The sequence below is a fragment of the Equus caballus genome, chromosome 18, assembly GCF_041296265.1.
Source record: "Equus caballus isolate H_3958 breed thoroughbred chromosome 18, TB-T2T, whole genome shotgun sequence".
In the NCBI taxonomy this organism is placed as follows: Eukaryota; Metazoa; Chordata; class Mammalia; order Perissodactyla; family Equidae; genus Equus; species Equus caballus.
The window spans coordinates 28,970,439-28,986,407 of NC_091701.1; the positions used below are offsets into that span (position 1 = coordinate 28,970,439).

General features: G+C 37.4%; 1 pseudogene; it reads left to right on the forward strand.

The window, feature by feature from the left end:
• The first annotated feature begins 12,205 nt into the window (after positions 1–12,205).
• On the forward strand, positions 12,206–12,716 carry LOC111768825 (large ribosomal subunit protein eL6 pseudogene; annotated as a pseudogene).
• Positions 12,717–15,969: the final 3,253 nt, after the last annotated feature.

Here is a 15,969-nt window from a genome sequence, read left to right on the forward strand (position 1 = left end):
GATTGGGTTGCTTGGTTTTTTGTTGTTGAGTTGTGTAAGTTCTTTAAATATTTTGGAGACTAACCCCTTGTTGGATGTATGATTTGCACATATTTTCTCCCAGTTGGTGGGTTGTCTTTTTGTTCTGTTCCTTGTTTCCTTTGCCTTGCAGAAGCTCTTTATTCTGATGAAGTCCCGTTTGTTTATTTTTTCTTTTATTTCCCTTGTCCAAGTCGAGATGGTATTCGAAAAGATACTTCTAAGACCAATGTTAAAGAGAATTCTATACTTTCTCCTAGGAGTTTTATGGTTTTACATTTTACCTGCAAGTCTTTAATCCATTTTGAGTTAATTTTTGTGTATGGCAAAAGATAATGGTCTACTTTAATTCTTTTGCATGATGTCCCATCATCATTTATTGAATGAGGTATTTATTGAATGAATTATTTAAGAGGCTTTCCTTTCTCCATTGTATGTTCTTAGCTCCTTTGTCAAAAATTAGTTGTCTGGAGATGTGTGGTTTTACTTTTGGGCTTTCAATTCTGTGTGTCTGTTTAATCTATGTGTCTGTTTTTGTACCAGTACCATGCTGAGTTTTTTGTGTTTGTTTTGTGAGGAAGATTGTTGCTGAGCTAACATCTGTTAGCTCTATCTTCCTCTATTTGAGGTGGGATGCCACCATAGTGTGGCCTGACGAGCTGTGCTAAGTCTGCACCTGGGATCCAAACCTGAGAACCATGAGCTGCCGAAGTGGAGCTCACAAATTTAACCACTACGCCACCAGGCTGGCCCCATGTACCATGCTGTGTTCATTACTATAGCTTTGTAGTATATTTTGAAGTCAAGGATTGTGGTGCCTCCAGCTTTGTTCTTTTTTTTCAGGATTGCTTTAGCTATTCGGGGTCTTTTGTGCCCCAATTTTAAGATTCTATTTCCATGAAGAATGTCATTGAGATTTTGATTGGGGTTTCATTGAATTTGTAAATTGCTTTAGGTAGTATGGACATTTTAACTATGTTTATTCTTCCAATCCATGTGCATGGATTATCTTCCCATTTCTTTATGTCATCATTGATTTCTTCCAATAATTCTTATAGCTTTCATTGTATAGGTCTTTCACCTCCTTGGTTAAATTTATTCCTAGATGTCTTACTCTTTTTGTTGCAGTTGTAAATGGAATTGTATTATTGAGTTCTCTTTCTCTTAGCTCTTCATTAGAGTATAGAAATACAACTGATGTTTGTAAGTTGATTTTGTACCCTGCAACTTTGCTGTAGTTGTTGATTATTTCTAATAGTTTTCCAATGGATTCTTTAGGGTTTTCTATATATAAAGTAATTTCATCTGCAAACAGCAAGAGTTTCACTTCTTCGTTGCCAATTTGAATACCTTTTATTTCTTTTTCTTGCCTAATTTCTCTCACCAAAACCACCAGTACTATGTGGAATAAGAGTGGCAAGCGTGGGCACCCTTGTCTTGTTCCTGTTCTCAGAGGGATGGCTTTCAGTTTTTCCCCACTGACTATGATTTGCCTTGGGGTTTGTCATATATGGCCTTTCTTATGTTGAGGTACTTTCCTTCTATGCTCATTTATTTGAGAGTTTTTATCATAAACGGATGTTGGATCTTGTCAAATGCTTTCTCAGCATCTCTTGAGATGACCATGTGGTTTTTATTCCTCATTTTGTTAATGTGGTGTATCACGTTGATTGATTTGCAGATGTTGAACCATCCCTGTGTCCCTAGTATAAATCTCACTTGATCATGGTGTATGATCCTTTGATGTATTGCTGTATTAAGTTTGCCAATATTTTGTTGAGGATTTTTGCATCTATGTTTATCAGTGATACTGGCCTGTAGCTTTCCTTCTTTATGTTGCCCTTGTCTGGCTTTGGGATCAGGGTGATGTTGGCCTCATAAAAAGTGTTAGGAAGTATTATGTCTTCTTCAATTTTTTGGAATAGTTTGAGAAGGATAAGTACTAAATCTTCTTTGAATGTTTGGTAGAATTCTCCAGAGAAGCCATCTGGTCCTTGACTTTTATTTTTTGGGAGGTTGTTTTAAAGATTTTTTAATTTTTTTCCTTTTTCTCCCCAAAGCCCCCCAGTACATAGCTGTATATTCTTCGTTGTGGGTCCTTCTAGTTGTGGCATGTGGGATGCTGCCTCAGTGTGGCTCAATGAGCAGTGCCATGTCTGCGCCCAGGACTTGAACCAACGAAACACTGGGCCGCCTGCAGCAGAGCGCACGAACCCAACCACTTGGCCACGGGGAGGTTTTTGATTACTTTTTCAACTCCTTTTCTTGTGACTGGTCTGTTCATATTCTCTATTTATTCTTGGTTCAGTTTTGGGAGGTTGTATGAGTCTAAGAATTTATCCATTTCTTCTAGATTGTCCAATTTGTTGGTATATACTTTTTTATAGTATTCTCTCATAACCCTTTGTATTTCTGCAGTATTTGTTGTAATTTCTCCTCTTTCATTTCTAATTTTATTTATTTGATCCTTCTCTCTCTTTTTCTTGGTGAGTCTGGCTAAGAGTTTGTCAATTCTGTTTATCTTCTCAAAGAACCAGCTCTTAGTTTCATTGGTCCTTTCTACTGTTTTCTTGGTTTCAATCTCATCTATTTATGCTCTAATTTTTATTATCTCCTTCTTTCTGCTGACTTTGGGCTTTGTTTGTTCCTTTTTTTCTAGTTCTTTTAGGTGTAGTTTAAGATCACTTATTTGAGCTTTTTCTTGTTTGTTAACGTGTGCCTGTATTGCTAGGCCACTTTTGCTGCATCCTACATGAGTTGGTATGATGTATTTTCATTTTCATTTGTCTCCAGATATTCTTTGCTTTCTCCTTTAATTTCTTCAATGACCCATAGGTTGTTCAGTAGCACGTTGTTTAGTCCCTACATGTTTGTCACCTTCCCAGCTTTTTTCTTGTAGTTGATTCCTAGTTTCATAGCATTATGGTTGGAAAAGATGCTTGGTGTGATTTCAATCTTCTTAAATTTATTGAGGCTAGCCTCATTTCCCAACATATGGTCTATCTTTGTGAATGTTCCATGTGCAGTTGAGAAGAATACATATGCTGCTGATTTTGGATGGAGAATTATCTATATATCTATTAAGTCCATCTGGTGTAGTTTTTCATTTAGTTCCACTATTTCCTTGATGATTTTCTGTCTGGTTGATCTATCCATTGATGCAAGTAGGGTGTTAACGTCCCCTACTATTATTGTCTTTTTGTTAATGTCTCCTTTTAGGATAATTAGTGGTGGCTTTATGTACTTTGGTGTTCCTGTGTTAGTTGTATTTATATTTATAAGTGTTATGTTCTCTTGGTGGAGTGTCCTTTTTATCATTATATACTGCCCCTCTTTGTCTCTCATCACCTGTTTTGTCTTGAAGTCTACTTTTTCTCATATACGTATTGCAACACCTACTTTGTTTTGTTTGCTATTAGCTTGGAATATTGTCTTCCATGCCTTCAGTCTAAGCCTGTGTTTGTTTTTAGAGCTGAGATGTGTTTCCTGGAGGCAGCATATTGTTGGATCTTGTTTTTGAATCCACCAAGCCACTCTGTGTATTTTGATTGGGGAATTCAATCTATTTACATTTAGAATGATTATTGATATATGAAGGCTTACTACTGCCATTTTGTTGCTTGCTTTCTAGGTCTTGTATTTCTCTTGTTCCTCATCCCATGTCTTTCTGACTGCTAATTCAGTTTGGTGTTTTTCTATGACAGTTTTCTCTTTATTTATCATTTGTGTCTCTGTTCTGATTTTTCGTTTAGTGGTTATTGTGAGGTTTTGTATAAAATATCTCATAAATGAGATAATCCATTTTCTGATAGCCTCTTATTCCCTTAGTCTAAGAAGTTTCCATCCCTTTTCTTTTCCCCTTCTAAGTTGTTGTTGTCACAACTTATTCCATTTTCTGTTGTGAGTCTGTGGTTAAAATAAAGTGATTATATTTATTTTTGATGTTTTCCTTCCTTTTATCTTTAGAGTTATAATTAAGTGTTTGTTAATCTGCTCTTATAGAGAATTGGAATTTTATAATTTTGTCTGCCTATTTATATTCTTGCTCAAGGCTCTGTAACTCCTTTCTTCCTCATTTTTTTTTTCAGGTATGAGGGCCTTCTTTGTCATATCTTGTTGGACAAGGGAGTCTTATGGCAATGAACTACTTCAACTTTTGGGTATCTGGGAAAGATTTTATTTCTCCGTCATATCTGAAGGATATTTTCTCTGGATAGAGTATTCTTGGCTGAAAGGTTTTGTCATTCAGAATTTTGAATATATCATTCCACTCTCCCTATACTGTAAGGTTTCTACTGAGAAATTTGCTGAATGCCTGATAGGGGATCCTTTGTGTGTTATTTTATTTAGCCTTGCTACCCTTAATATTTTTTCTTTGTCATTGACTTTTGCTGGTTTTATTAATATATGCCTTGGGGAAAGTCTTTACCTTGATGTAGTTAGGAGTTCTATTGGCTTCATTTACATGTAATTCCAGCTCTTCTCCAGGTTTGGGAAGTTCTCATCTATTATTTCTGTGAACAAACTCTCTGCTCCTTTCACCCTCTCTTCTCTCTCTGGAAGACCTCTAATCTTTATGTTGCATTTCCTAATTGAGTTGGATATTTCTCATGGAATTTCTTCATTTCTTTTTAGTCTTATTTCTCTGTCCTCCTCCAGCTGAAGCCTTTCTATACTCCTACCCTCTAAATTGCTAATCCTATCTTCCATAATATCAGCTCTGTTATTTAAGGACTTCAGATTTTCCTTCTTCTCTTCCATTGTGTTTTTCATCTCTAGCATTTCTGATTGGTTTTTCTTTATAGCATCAATCTCTTTTGTGAAGAATTACTTCTGTCCATTAATTTTGTTCCTGATTTCATTGAACTGTTTTCTGAGTTCTCTTGTAACTCATTGAGTTTTTTTATGATAGATATTTTGAGTTCTCTGTCATTTACAGAGGATTGCAGTTTTCTGTGCCTTCAGGATTGATTTCTGGGTGTTTGTCTTTTTCCTTCTGGTCCGGAGTATTAATATATTTCTTCATACTACTTGATGGAGTGGTTTGTGCCATCACATAGTGATAGTATCTGGTCTCAGATTCCACCTGCTGCCAATGGAGCAGGCCAGGTGCTGTATATTCTGAGCCCACTGCAATCCCTGTCAGTAGTGACTGTCCAAGCCTGGGTCACTCCTTGGGACCACAGTGGTCCTGTGGCCTCTCCCACCAAGTGGTAAAGAAATCACCTGGGGGCTCAGAGCTGCCAATGCCTGCTCCCACAGTTCTGCCAAGATGTGCTCTCCCCTTCAGGGCTGCATAGGTACTATGGGTGTTCTTGGAGCCAGAAACTCTTTTGCCTGGGTGCACAGATCTGCTGATGTCTCCTCCTAGGTCACACCATTTGTTGTGCTTGGTGGGTAGGGCCTCCCCACTGGTTCCAAGCCAGAGCCACTCCTTGAGACTGTGGTGGGACTATGTGCTCTCCCACTGATCTAGAGAGTAATCATGTCAGGGATCAGGGCTGATGCCACCTCCTCCCACAGTCTTGCCAAGACACACTCTGCCCTCCAGGGCTGCAGCAGTACTATGGGCATTTGCAGTAACTGGGAGCTCATTTTTCTGGCTGTGCAGTTCTGCTGCCATCTGCTCCAAGTTTGCACCAGCCATTTTGCTTGGTGGGTAGTATCTCTCCACTGGTCCGAGCTGGAGCTGCTCCTTGTGGACCATACGGCACTGTGAGATCTCCCACTGAATGGGTAAGCAATCACACTCAAGTTCAGGTCTGCTGTCGCCTGTTCCCGCAGTTGCGCCAAGGGACGCTCCCACCCTCGGAGCGACAGTGGTGGTGCTATGAGCTCTCTAGCCGGGAGAGCAGTTGCATGTGTACACAGACCTGCTGGGGTCTGGAGAGTACTCACTTGTCTCCACCAGCTCCCCAGGGGTTAGTCCATCCACCTTCAGATGTATAGCTGTGTGTGTCTCTAGCATCCTGATGTGCTATATTGGTATCCTCTACTGATCAATGAATGTCCATTTAGTTGTAGTTCAAAGAGGGAGAGACAAAGGGAACAGCTCACACCACCATGTTGCTGACATCCTATTTATTTTTTAAAGAAATAAAAGATTTAAGGAAAAATGTACCAAATAAATCCAAATTAAATGGCAAGGCAGGATCTCTAAGAATCTTCTATTGTCCCAGACTATAAGAACCCACCCACTGGTTGTTCCAGGCAGGAGGGATGTTGAAGAATTCAGTGGCCCATTCCATCATGATCTGTACTTGCTCCAGCATCATCTTCAGAAGGCAGAGAGCTGTTCAAAGGCACTAGGCAGATAAGGCCTTTGAGGTTTTGTTTTTATTTTTGTTTTATAAACTCCTTGTTGTATATAATTTGTAGGGGAGGTAGACATTTCCTCTTCCCAAATGTGGGTTTGTCTGGCCGGAGAATGAATTAAATTCACATGAGACAGAATAGCAAGAGAAAATTAAACAAAGCTTTATGAGGAACCATGGCCCGGGGCCTTTCTTCCCGAAGGAAGAAAGGGCACCGAAGAAGTGGGGTGCACATAGTGGTTATATACCCCCAAACAGGGTGTTTCACATGTGATTGAAATGTCCCTCCAACAATAGTCACAAGATTGCCCTGTCGGCACAGTGCTTGATGGACACAGCAGGTAATGGTCTGCTGTCTCGGTGGGCGTAGCAGGAGGCAAGTCTATAGTCTGGAGCTGGGCGGTCACAGGTGAGCACAGCAATCAGTTCCTAGCCTAAGGAAAGATGCTTAATCCTTAAAGAAATGCCAACTTTGGGAGGGGGAGGGAAGTCAGTTACAGGAGGTTACCAGACAAGCACAATAAAATGCAGATTTAAGTCCTTGCCTTTGGTATTGATTAAGAGTTTCTAGAGAGAAGGTCATCTCCTTTCTTCTTCCTGGTACAGCCAGGGAGGCACCTTTTACAGATAGAGATTTACCTTACAAATGTAAATATGTCCTAAGAAAGGGCAAGTTCCATTCCTCAGAGCCTCCTTGTCTGTCCCAGTTTATCAAAAGCAATCAGCCTCAAATAATCCTGATGCCAAAGAGACATATCTTGGGGTGGCCAATTCCAGGTCCCCACAAATTCAAATTTTTAGTTTGAGACAGAAATAGTATACTTGCTGGAATAGTCAAGCATGTAAGACTCATGATGGCATAGCATAATAAAACACATAAGTTTTGCTACTTAGTAATGTTGTGCTTTAAAGGATTTAGAAAGTTCAATTTGTGGTTTAGGAAGGCACAGATTTATAAGTTAAGATATATTTGCCACCAATGTAATATTAATAAATATTAACTCTACAAATCTGCATAATTTTATCTCTGAACATAAGAACCCTTTCTGGTCAGTTTGTGGGGGAAAAAAGTAAAAAGTGTGAGATACTTTAGGATCCTGGAAGAACTGAGACTTTTAGAATACCAGATAGGTCAAGAAATACATTTGTATGAAACAGAATTCCAACTTTTTTTTGAACAGCAGAAGTATTTACAGATGAGGAAAAAGAAAAAGATGAAAAGATATCTAGTCATTTTCTGTGCATATTGCTCCTGAAATTGGAAATACGGAGAATATTTCAGTTTTATACTGATTTTCTTATGGCCCTTGGAATTTATTTATTTACATTATACTAAAATAAATACCACAATAAAGTTTTTGTTTCCTATGATTTAAAGTAAAGTAAATGTTTTATGACCAGGATTTAAAGTTACATTTGTGACTGCAAATAATTCTTAGAAATGAATATTTCCCTGTTTTACTCTTATACTAAACAAATCTGTAGCATGTTACTTTGAAAATGAAATAAAGCTTGTGTTCATAGTGACAGTCAATAACACTACAGCATAATAATCAATTGCTATTTGTAGCAGCAGGACTAGCAGTGGGGGCAGATCAGTGCAAATTACTGTCACTGTGTGCTGTCATGTATGCAGCCAGCCTGTAGAACCCAAGACAAATTATGCCCTATTCAGTGGAAGGAGACAATACTTAGTCATACCTGTACAACAGCGAAGGAATGCGGATGTAACAGGAAAGTGGATATAAATCTAAAACAATGATGGGCAAGAAAAATAAATTAATCCAGCTAAGAGTTCTGCTCCCCAGATTCAAAGTTAAATGCTCATACTTTTTCTACAAGCTGGAAATTGGTGGATTACAGGTCTCTAGGGATCTACAAAAAGATTAGATGGCTTTTTAGTGAACACCAGAGAAGTCTGCACTGTACTTTACTCCAACACTGCAGGGACATGACTCTAAAACCAGACATTGAGTGTAAATCATGTGTTATGGCCAATTCTAATGACAAATTTAAATGATAATTTATTTCACATACAAATAAGAGATAACCAAGGGGGGAACAACCATGTTTGTCAATATCATTGATCTTTGTACTTTTTCAAAAAAATCTTTTTCGTTTTTGTATTTAATTCCAAGAAAGAAAGAAAGTCTCTGGTCTATCTTTGGGAAATCCTTAAGTATTTTAGCAAATTAAGCAGCTAATTTTGAAGCTGGAACTACTGGTTTTCTACCTTCATCTCTTTGTTTGATGACTCAGGCCAGTTTCCTTCTCTTTGCAGACAGGTAATACAGAGTATTGGAGGAGAGAGGAAACAGGTACTTTCAAATTTCCAAAAGAAACCAAACTGAGCAAATCGACAACATACTAATCCTTCCACTTCTAACACTCCGCAGTTGTTAATTAAGTTCACAGAGAGGTATATTAACTCATACGGGAGACAAATGCCTCAAATGTTACCTTGAACAAGATCAGGCCCAGCTACGTAATTTGTGGTACCCTGTGTTAAATGAATCTGTGGTGCTCCTTGTTAAAAAATAGCTAAGAATTTGAAGACCACAACAGCAGAACATTAAACCCAGTGCAGGGCCCGTCCAAGTGTGGGGCCTCTTGCGGCTACATAGGTATTACATCCATGTAGCCAGCCCTCGGTGGGGTAGTTTATCTTCCTATGCTTCCACCTTGCCACAGACTCTAGCCTAGTTTGGTTTATGTTACTTAATCAACCCTCGACAAATTGATCTCTAAAACAAGGGCTGCAGACTGATAGCCTGCAGGCTGAAGTTGACCCAGAGACATATTTCGTTCAACCCAATAGGTGACTATTATGGGTCAAGACTGAGTGACAGCTGAGCCCTTTGGATGAGACTTTCTCTCTCAGTCCCTATTATCTCTGATTCTTTTACAATGGGCCATTTTCACCCCTTATATTACCTGCCTAGCCCCTGTTAACATTTGAGTTTGCCACCCATAAAATGGTAATGAAAATCTTTAGCCAGCATTCCCTGCTCCTAATAGCAGTGCAAATAATAGAAGTAAAAGCATCATGCTGATAAAGCTACATGAATCATAAGAAAATATTAGTTAAAGCACAAACAAGTTAATAGTATTGATAAAATACGTATTCTCTAAACTATGCTCTCAGGAAAAATTTGCATTAACTCAGTACCCCCTTGAAAGAAAACCTGTTAGGAAGAAATTTCACTCTCTACTTCTCCTGTTTACTTCACTGATCTAGATGGAAAAGCCTCAAAAATTTACTTACCAATACACTGAGGCATTTAAAATTCTGAAATCACATTAAAAGCAACAATAAACACCAAGGAGGGTGGTAGAGGAGAAATTCTTAAGTACAATTAAGAGAAATTGAAATGACCCTCAGAAGCAAACTGCGATGAATGAAAAATAGTAACTCTCTTCCCAAGTAAAATGGCTTTATCAAATACACCTACAATATGTAAATTATTTATAAATGTGACAATTCACTCGATTGTTAAATATGCTGACTGGTGATAAATTGAAGTTTTCCAAAAGGGACCAAATGACCTGAAAAATAATGCATCTAAGATTTAAGAAAATGTTTTTGCTTAGTATGACAATGCTTTGAGTTCAATATAGTGATTTCCTTATTGATAGTCATGTTATTAATGGTTTGAAAATATAACTCCGTCTTATAACTCCATCATGAGCAGAATCCAACTGCAGACCCAACGTGCATTTTTATTGGTTTCAACTTGCTAGATCATTTTCAAGATGGAAAATCTATGCCAATTTAATTGTGATTAGACTTAACTTCTGGGCTAAGCTCACATATAAGAATTTGAACTAATCCTAGAACATTTTTTGTAAGTCGTCATATTTGACTACTCCTTCAGCCTCCCAATGAATGAAATCAAGAACTTAATCGAAACTTTTGGTGTCTGCTGCATTTTACTGATAAAAGCTGTTTGCCTTGTTTGAATCATTCAGAAAAAAGAATGCACATGGCAATACCCAATGCTGCCGTCAGCCACTCTTTCTGAGATGTCAAGTCTGTATAACTTCATACTATGGCGTTATTTTTTCTTAGTTCTACCTCTATACCCAAAACTTTAATTTCATTCAAAGAAATATTTGCCATATAAGCCGTCATGGATTAGAATTATCTTCAGGAGATTGCTTTGGAAACGTTATTGGTGTTTACCTGGCAGAGAACAGTAAAACTACTGCTACCATCATAATTTTCCTGAATATGTCCCTTTTTAGTGATGAAAACTATGTAAGGACTTTGGCTCTTTCTGTTTCAAATATTCACTACAGAGCTCAAACATTAAACTAGGTGTGCTGGATGTATGGTGTTTTTTAACAGAATAAATTTAAGGTGGAGCACAATGTGTCCTAATGAACCTACTCAGATTGCATGTACTACAGTTGCCTAAAGTTGAAATTTAGTAGAATCTTCTGAATCATAAGCTAAATACTAACTTTTGTTTTTTATATTTTTAGGGTTGAGTATTTTCAGTATTAAGATTAATTCTTTGAAAACTAGTTATTCATTTAACAAGTGTGTGTGAAGGGATAGTATACATACAACAATGAATACAAATGTCCTCTCCTCAGGTTGCTTATAATGATTAATAAAATACCTGTGTAATATTTCTTAGTTAACTAAAATAAAATTCTCCATTAATCGTATACTTCTCTTACTAAAACCTTCTGGATACATGGTGGTATAGAGCATTAAAAATAGCACATGTGGAGGAAAAAGACTCACATTTAGGTATATTGAATAGCAGGTACAAATATCAATCTCATGATTATCTCATATACATAGTTTCTTTTTTGTGTGTGTATTTAAAAAAATGCAAACTTAGTGTTATAACAACTTTGCCAATTAACTAATTCTACAGTCTGTAATTTCATCACAAACTTTCCAAAGTACTATAAACACTAGTTATTTTTGATGCCCTTTCTGTTTTCTGCAAACTCCCATGTGAGATAAATAACAGTGTATTCTACTCCATCATTCATTGGTAATCCTGTTCCTTAGAATAGAGAGAAAAAAGGAACCCTAGCAAAGCCCATTTACTTTATGTAGCATATATATGATAAAAAACATATCAAGATTTTTATTAAAATAGAAACTTACATTGAATGTTTGCTGGCAATACTGACAGTATGCTCACAAGTGTTGGTTCCAAAAACATTGTGAAGAATTTTAATGATCTAAATTGTAAGAAATGCATTAACGTTAACTAAAGGCGGTGAAAAAATCTCTGGTTCTAATTTGCAAACTCCACCCCTGCCCCATTATGTTTTTACTGTTTCCTTTGCTTGCATTGGATTTTGTCACATGGATAGGTATAGCCTGAAGGGAAAATGTGAGATTGATTGGGTAGCATCAACCCAAAATAAAGTGAATAGATCTAAGCATCAAGATTTAACTAAATAAAATATAAGAAAACTAAATGTAAATCATGTTACTAATATTATACTATTTAAAAATTCTAATTATTAAGCATTGTAAAAAGAAAGAAAAAGGGTTGTCAAAAATTGTAATTCGCTTTCCTGTCTTGCAAGATGCTGGTAAAAAAGGTGAAAAAAACAAACACTAAGGAGGAGAAACCTAAACCAAGAAAGGCTGATGCCAGTGGCAAGGCTAAGAAGAAAAACCTCAGGGCCAAAATGCCCAAGAAAAGGAAGTCCCTCTCCAGCCGAAACTTTGTCGTAGGGGGAGCAGCAGTTATTCCAGATCCAAGGAAAGCCATGTGCAAGGGGAAATGTTCAGCAGTTAAATTCAGGATTGAAAAGAAAAAGGAGATGGTTCTTGCTAGTGACACAGGCCAGTTGGTAGTAACAAGAATGATGGTACCCATGTGTTTAAACTTGGCAATATGCCTAGTCATTATCCTATGGAAGATGTGTCTCAAAAGCTATTGAGCAACTGCAAAAACCCTTTCATCAGCATGCAAAAACCTGAGAGGCCGTGTCACTTCCAGGACCATTCTGTTTATCCCCACTGGTCACCCACAGAGGCAAAAAGGTGGTTTTCCGGAAGCAGCCAAAGCAGGTTGCTACTTATGATTGAACCTTTGGTCCTCAATTTAGTTTCTGAAATTTATCATTGCCACCTCCACCGAAACTGATGTGAAAATCTCCAAACATCTCCTGGATGCCTACTTCAAGAAAAAGCTGCATAGGCCCAGCCACCAAGAAGATGAGATCTTCGACACAGAGAAGGAGAAAAACCAGGCTAGGGAACAGTGCAAGATCCATCAGAAAGCTCTAGACGCTCAACTTATGTCAAAAATCAAAGCTGTTCTTCAGCACCATGGCTAGCTGTGTTCCATGTTCTCTCTCAAGTGGGGATTGCGGTCTAAATTTCTAACAAAGAACTCTGATTAAAATAACTGAAACATTGGGGCTGGCCCGGTGGCCGAGTGGTTAAGTTCGCACGCTCCGCTGCAGGCGGCCCAGTGTTTCGTTAGTTGGAATCCTGGGCGCGGACATGGCACTGCTCATCAGACCACACTGAGGCAGCATCCCACATGCCACAACTAGAAGAACCCACAATGAAGAATACACAACTATGTACCGGGGGGGCTTTGGGGAGAAAAAGGAAAAAAAAATAAAATCTTTAAAAAAAAAAAAAGGCTGTTAGTAAGTCTCAAATTAAAAAAAAAAAATAACTGAAACATTAAAAATATAAGATTGCTTTAAAAGCCATTCATACCAGCATATTTTTAGTTTAATTGTTTTATCTCGAGATTTTGGTACACAGAGCAAATGGTACATTTGAACAAAAATAAGATTTTCATGATAGCCAATTTTTCAAAATCTTTTCTCTTAAAATTAGATACCATTTTTGTCATTGACAAGTTTGATTCCGTATGCCAATTGTAATTAACAGGTAATGAAGGATTGTTGCTTGTGAAGTAACTACTCAATACTAATAATGACTTCATTTATTTTTCCCCAGAAATAACAGTGATAAAAGTGAGGATTTTTTTTTAAATTACAATACTACCTAGTTAAAGTCATAATGCTATTGACATATATGAAATTTTCAATGAACTTAGATTTTATTTTATATTTATTATGTACCAGATGATGGGAATGTAATGGTTAACAATTTTAAAAGTCTTGGATTCCATTTATAGGAATAAGAATAGACGCTAAAAGATAAATTATAGTGCTCCTTATATAACAAGATTTATATTATATTGCTTAATAAATAGTAACATATTAAATTTTGCTTGGTTTGGGGAAAAATCTAGATTCCATAGAACATACACACAATGCTTGGAAAAAAGAGTAACGTCTGGCTAATGGAGGACTCTGAGGGAGAAGGGCTTGCTTAATATTTAGAAAATTATTGGAAGTAGCACAGGGTTAGTTTATTAGTGTTTCAGTTTAAAAAATTAACAGTCCTGTACAAAACTTACAGGAAAATTTACAACTGACTCTCCCACCAGGAGAAAAGTGATTCCTTTCTTGAAGACATCCATTGAGATATTTTGTAGCACTTAGGATTCATCAAAGTGTAGCAATTGTAGTATGGGAAAATAGCCTTCAATAACAACCCTTCCCTTAAAATGGTGGCAATTGCCAAGGGCCTAATATAATTTGGCAAAAAGTGCCTTGTGTACTTCAATCAAGAGCTGATTTAATCTTATTACAAAAACTATAATGGTTTTATTGAACTCCTATCTACTCTCTATTGGTCTAGCCATGTAGATGGAAAATTACTTCCCCTTTTTGTTCTTTTAACTTAAGATGTTTTGGAAAGGAAATTAAAGTTATCAAGATAATGTTGTAGTTGATTCTAACAAGAAGAAAACTTTGAAGTTAAAGTAGATTAGTTGGGAAATGTCAATGAGGCTTCCATGGAGGGCTTAGATGCTTCATGTCAGTTGCAATGCGGGTATCCTTGTCCAAAGACAGGGAAATAGTATTTGTTTCATATTATCTTTAACATCTCCAGCAAGCTATCCTTCTGTATACAATAGCATATTCATATAGCACCACTGTCTCACACAGGGGTGGTTGTATATACCTATTTGAGAGGTTGACAAGCTAAAAATAAATAACTTTGATGAACATTTATTCTCTGAAATGAAAATTGAATGCATTAATTAAAGGTTATGGATGATGCATACATAGTTAAAAAATTTTGGTGATATAGTGAAAAATGAACTGTAAAAGTCGACTGCCAAGGGAGGGTGAGTTTTGAGGTTTCCCTAAGAGGTTATTCCTTAGTCATCCCTTTGTGCAATAAGAGAGACTTAAAGAATGACTGATTAACGAAAAAAGATCCTGGTGAGCTTAGATGCCTTCGTACACAATATTTCAATCCCCAGGGTTGGCTCACTAAGCTCCCAACTTCAGTCACAACACTAGCCTGGTCTCTGGAAAATATCTGGCTCTTAGGTGGAAAAATATGGTATCTCAGCATCAAATAAATTTTCAGAATATTTAGCTCCCATGACTAGGCTTAAGAATTCCTGGAAATTAAATCCATGTCTTATATCCCACTTTTTAGGACCTCAGCACTTGTCACACAAGTGTACCCAGTGCCATATTCCCTCTGTGACAAGAATCTTTCTGATGCAATTCTGTTAGTGTTTAGAGACGTGTTTTGGAATCTTAGTCCTTGTGACTGGATTCCTGCTACTCATTCTTTGATCTACTGATCCTGACAAGGTCCCTGCTTGGAACTGTGCCTATTTCATGAGAAATTCACTGGCTTTTATCACTGAATCCCTCAGACATGACTAACCTCCTAAAATTTATTTACTGAATACTCAGTAGGTTCCAGGAACTGTGCTAAATGTGGGGATACAGTAGTGAATAAAACATACTGTTTTATCTATCTCCCTGGGGGTTATGAGCTAGTGAGAAGGCTGGCATTAAACATGTGATCAGAATAGAGATGGATGTTGCAAAGGACTATGACAAAGGGCTATAGCAGTGTATGTCCAGATAGCCAGCATGGTCTGGATGATCCAGGAATGGCTTCTGGTTAAAGGATGTTTGAACAGAGACCAGAAGAAGGAATTAGCCAAGTGAACATGGGCAGGAGAACGTTTAAGAAGAAGGAAACACATATGTGAAGACCTAGCCCCATAAAAAGGTTGGTGGGTTATAGAAAATAAAAATCATAACGTCTGGGCTATAAATAGGGTTGTACCTGTCTGAATTCTTTCTTATTTCCCAGGACTTACCATGATTACCTGCCCTGCCTTATTTCCAGTTATGCCCACTCTGCTGTTTCCTATTGCCTTGGTGTCTGAAGCTGTGATCTGAATATAAGTTAACTTTGAGGATAATCAGCAGAGAAAGAGGGGTCAAAAGCAGAGTGTGGTGAGAGACTAAGTCAGATGTCCTGAGTTGGGGTTAGATCGATGGATGAGGTGTGCTGTGGAATATTTCTATGGAAGATTTAACCGTGGACCCTCGCTCTGAGGGACAGAGTGGGGAATGATGAGTGTTTAAGAGAACCACCGTTAGTGAGGTTAAGCCCCATCCAGCTGAAGCAATCAGAGCAATGAATAGACAAAATAACTATTTCCAAACGCATCTTCATTTGGAATAGAATGTTCACATTTAAGTTTAATATTTGTTTCTAAATTTATTCTTACTGTCACATTTTTTAAAA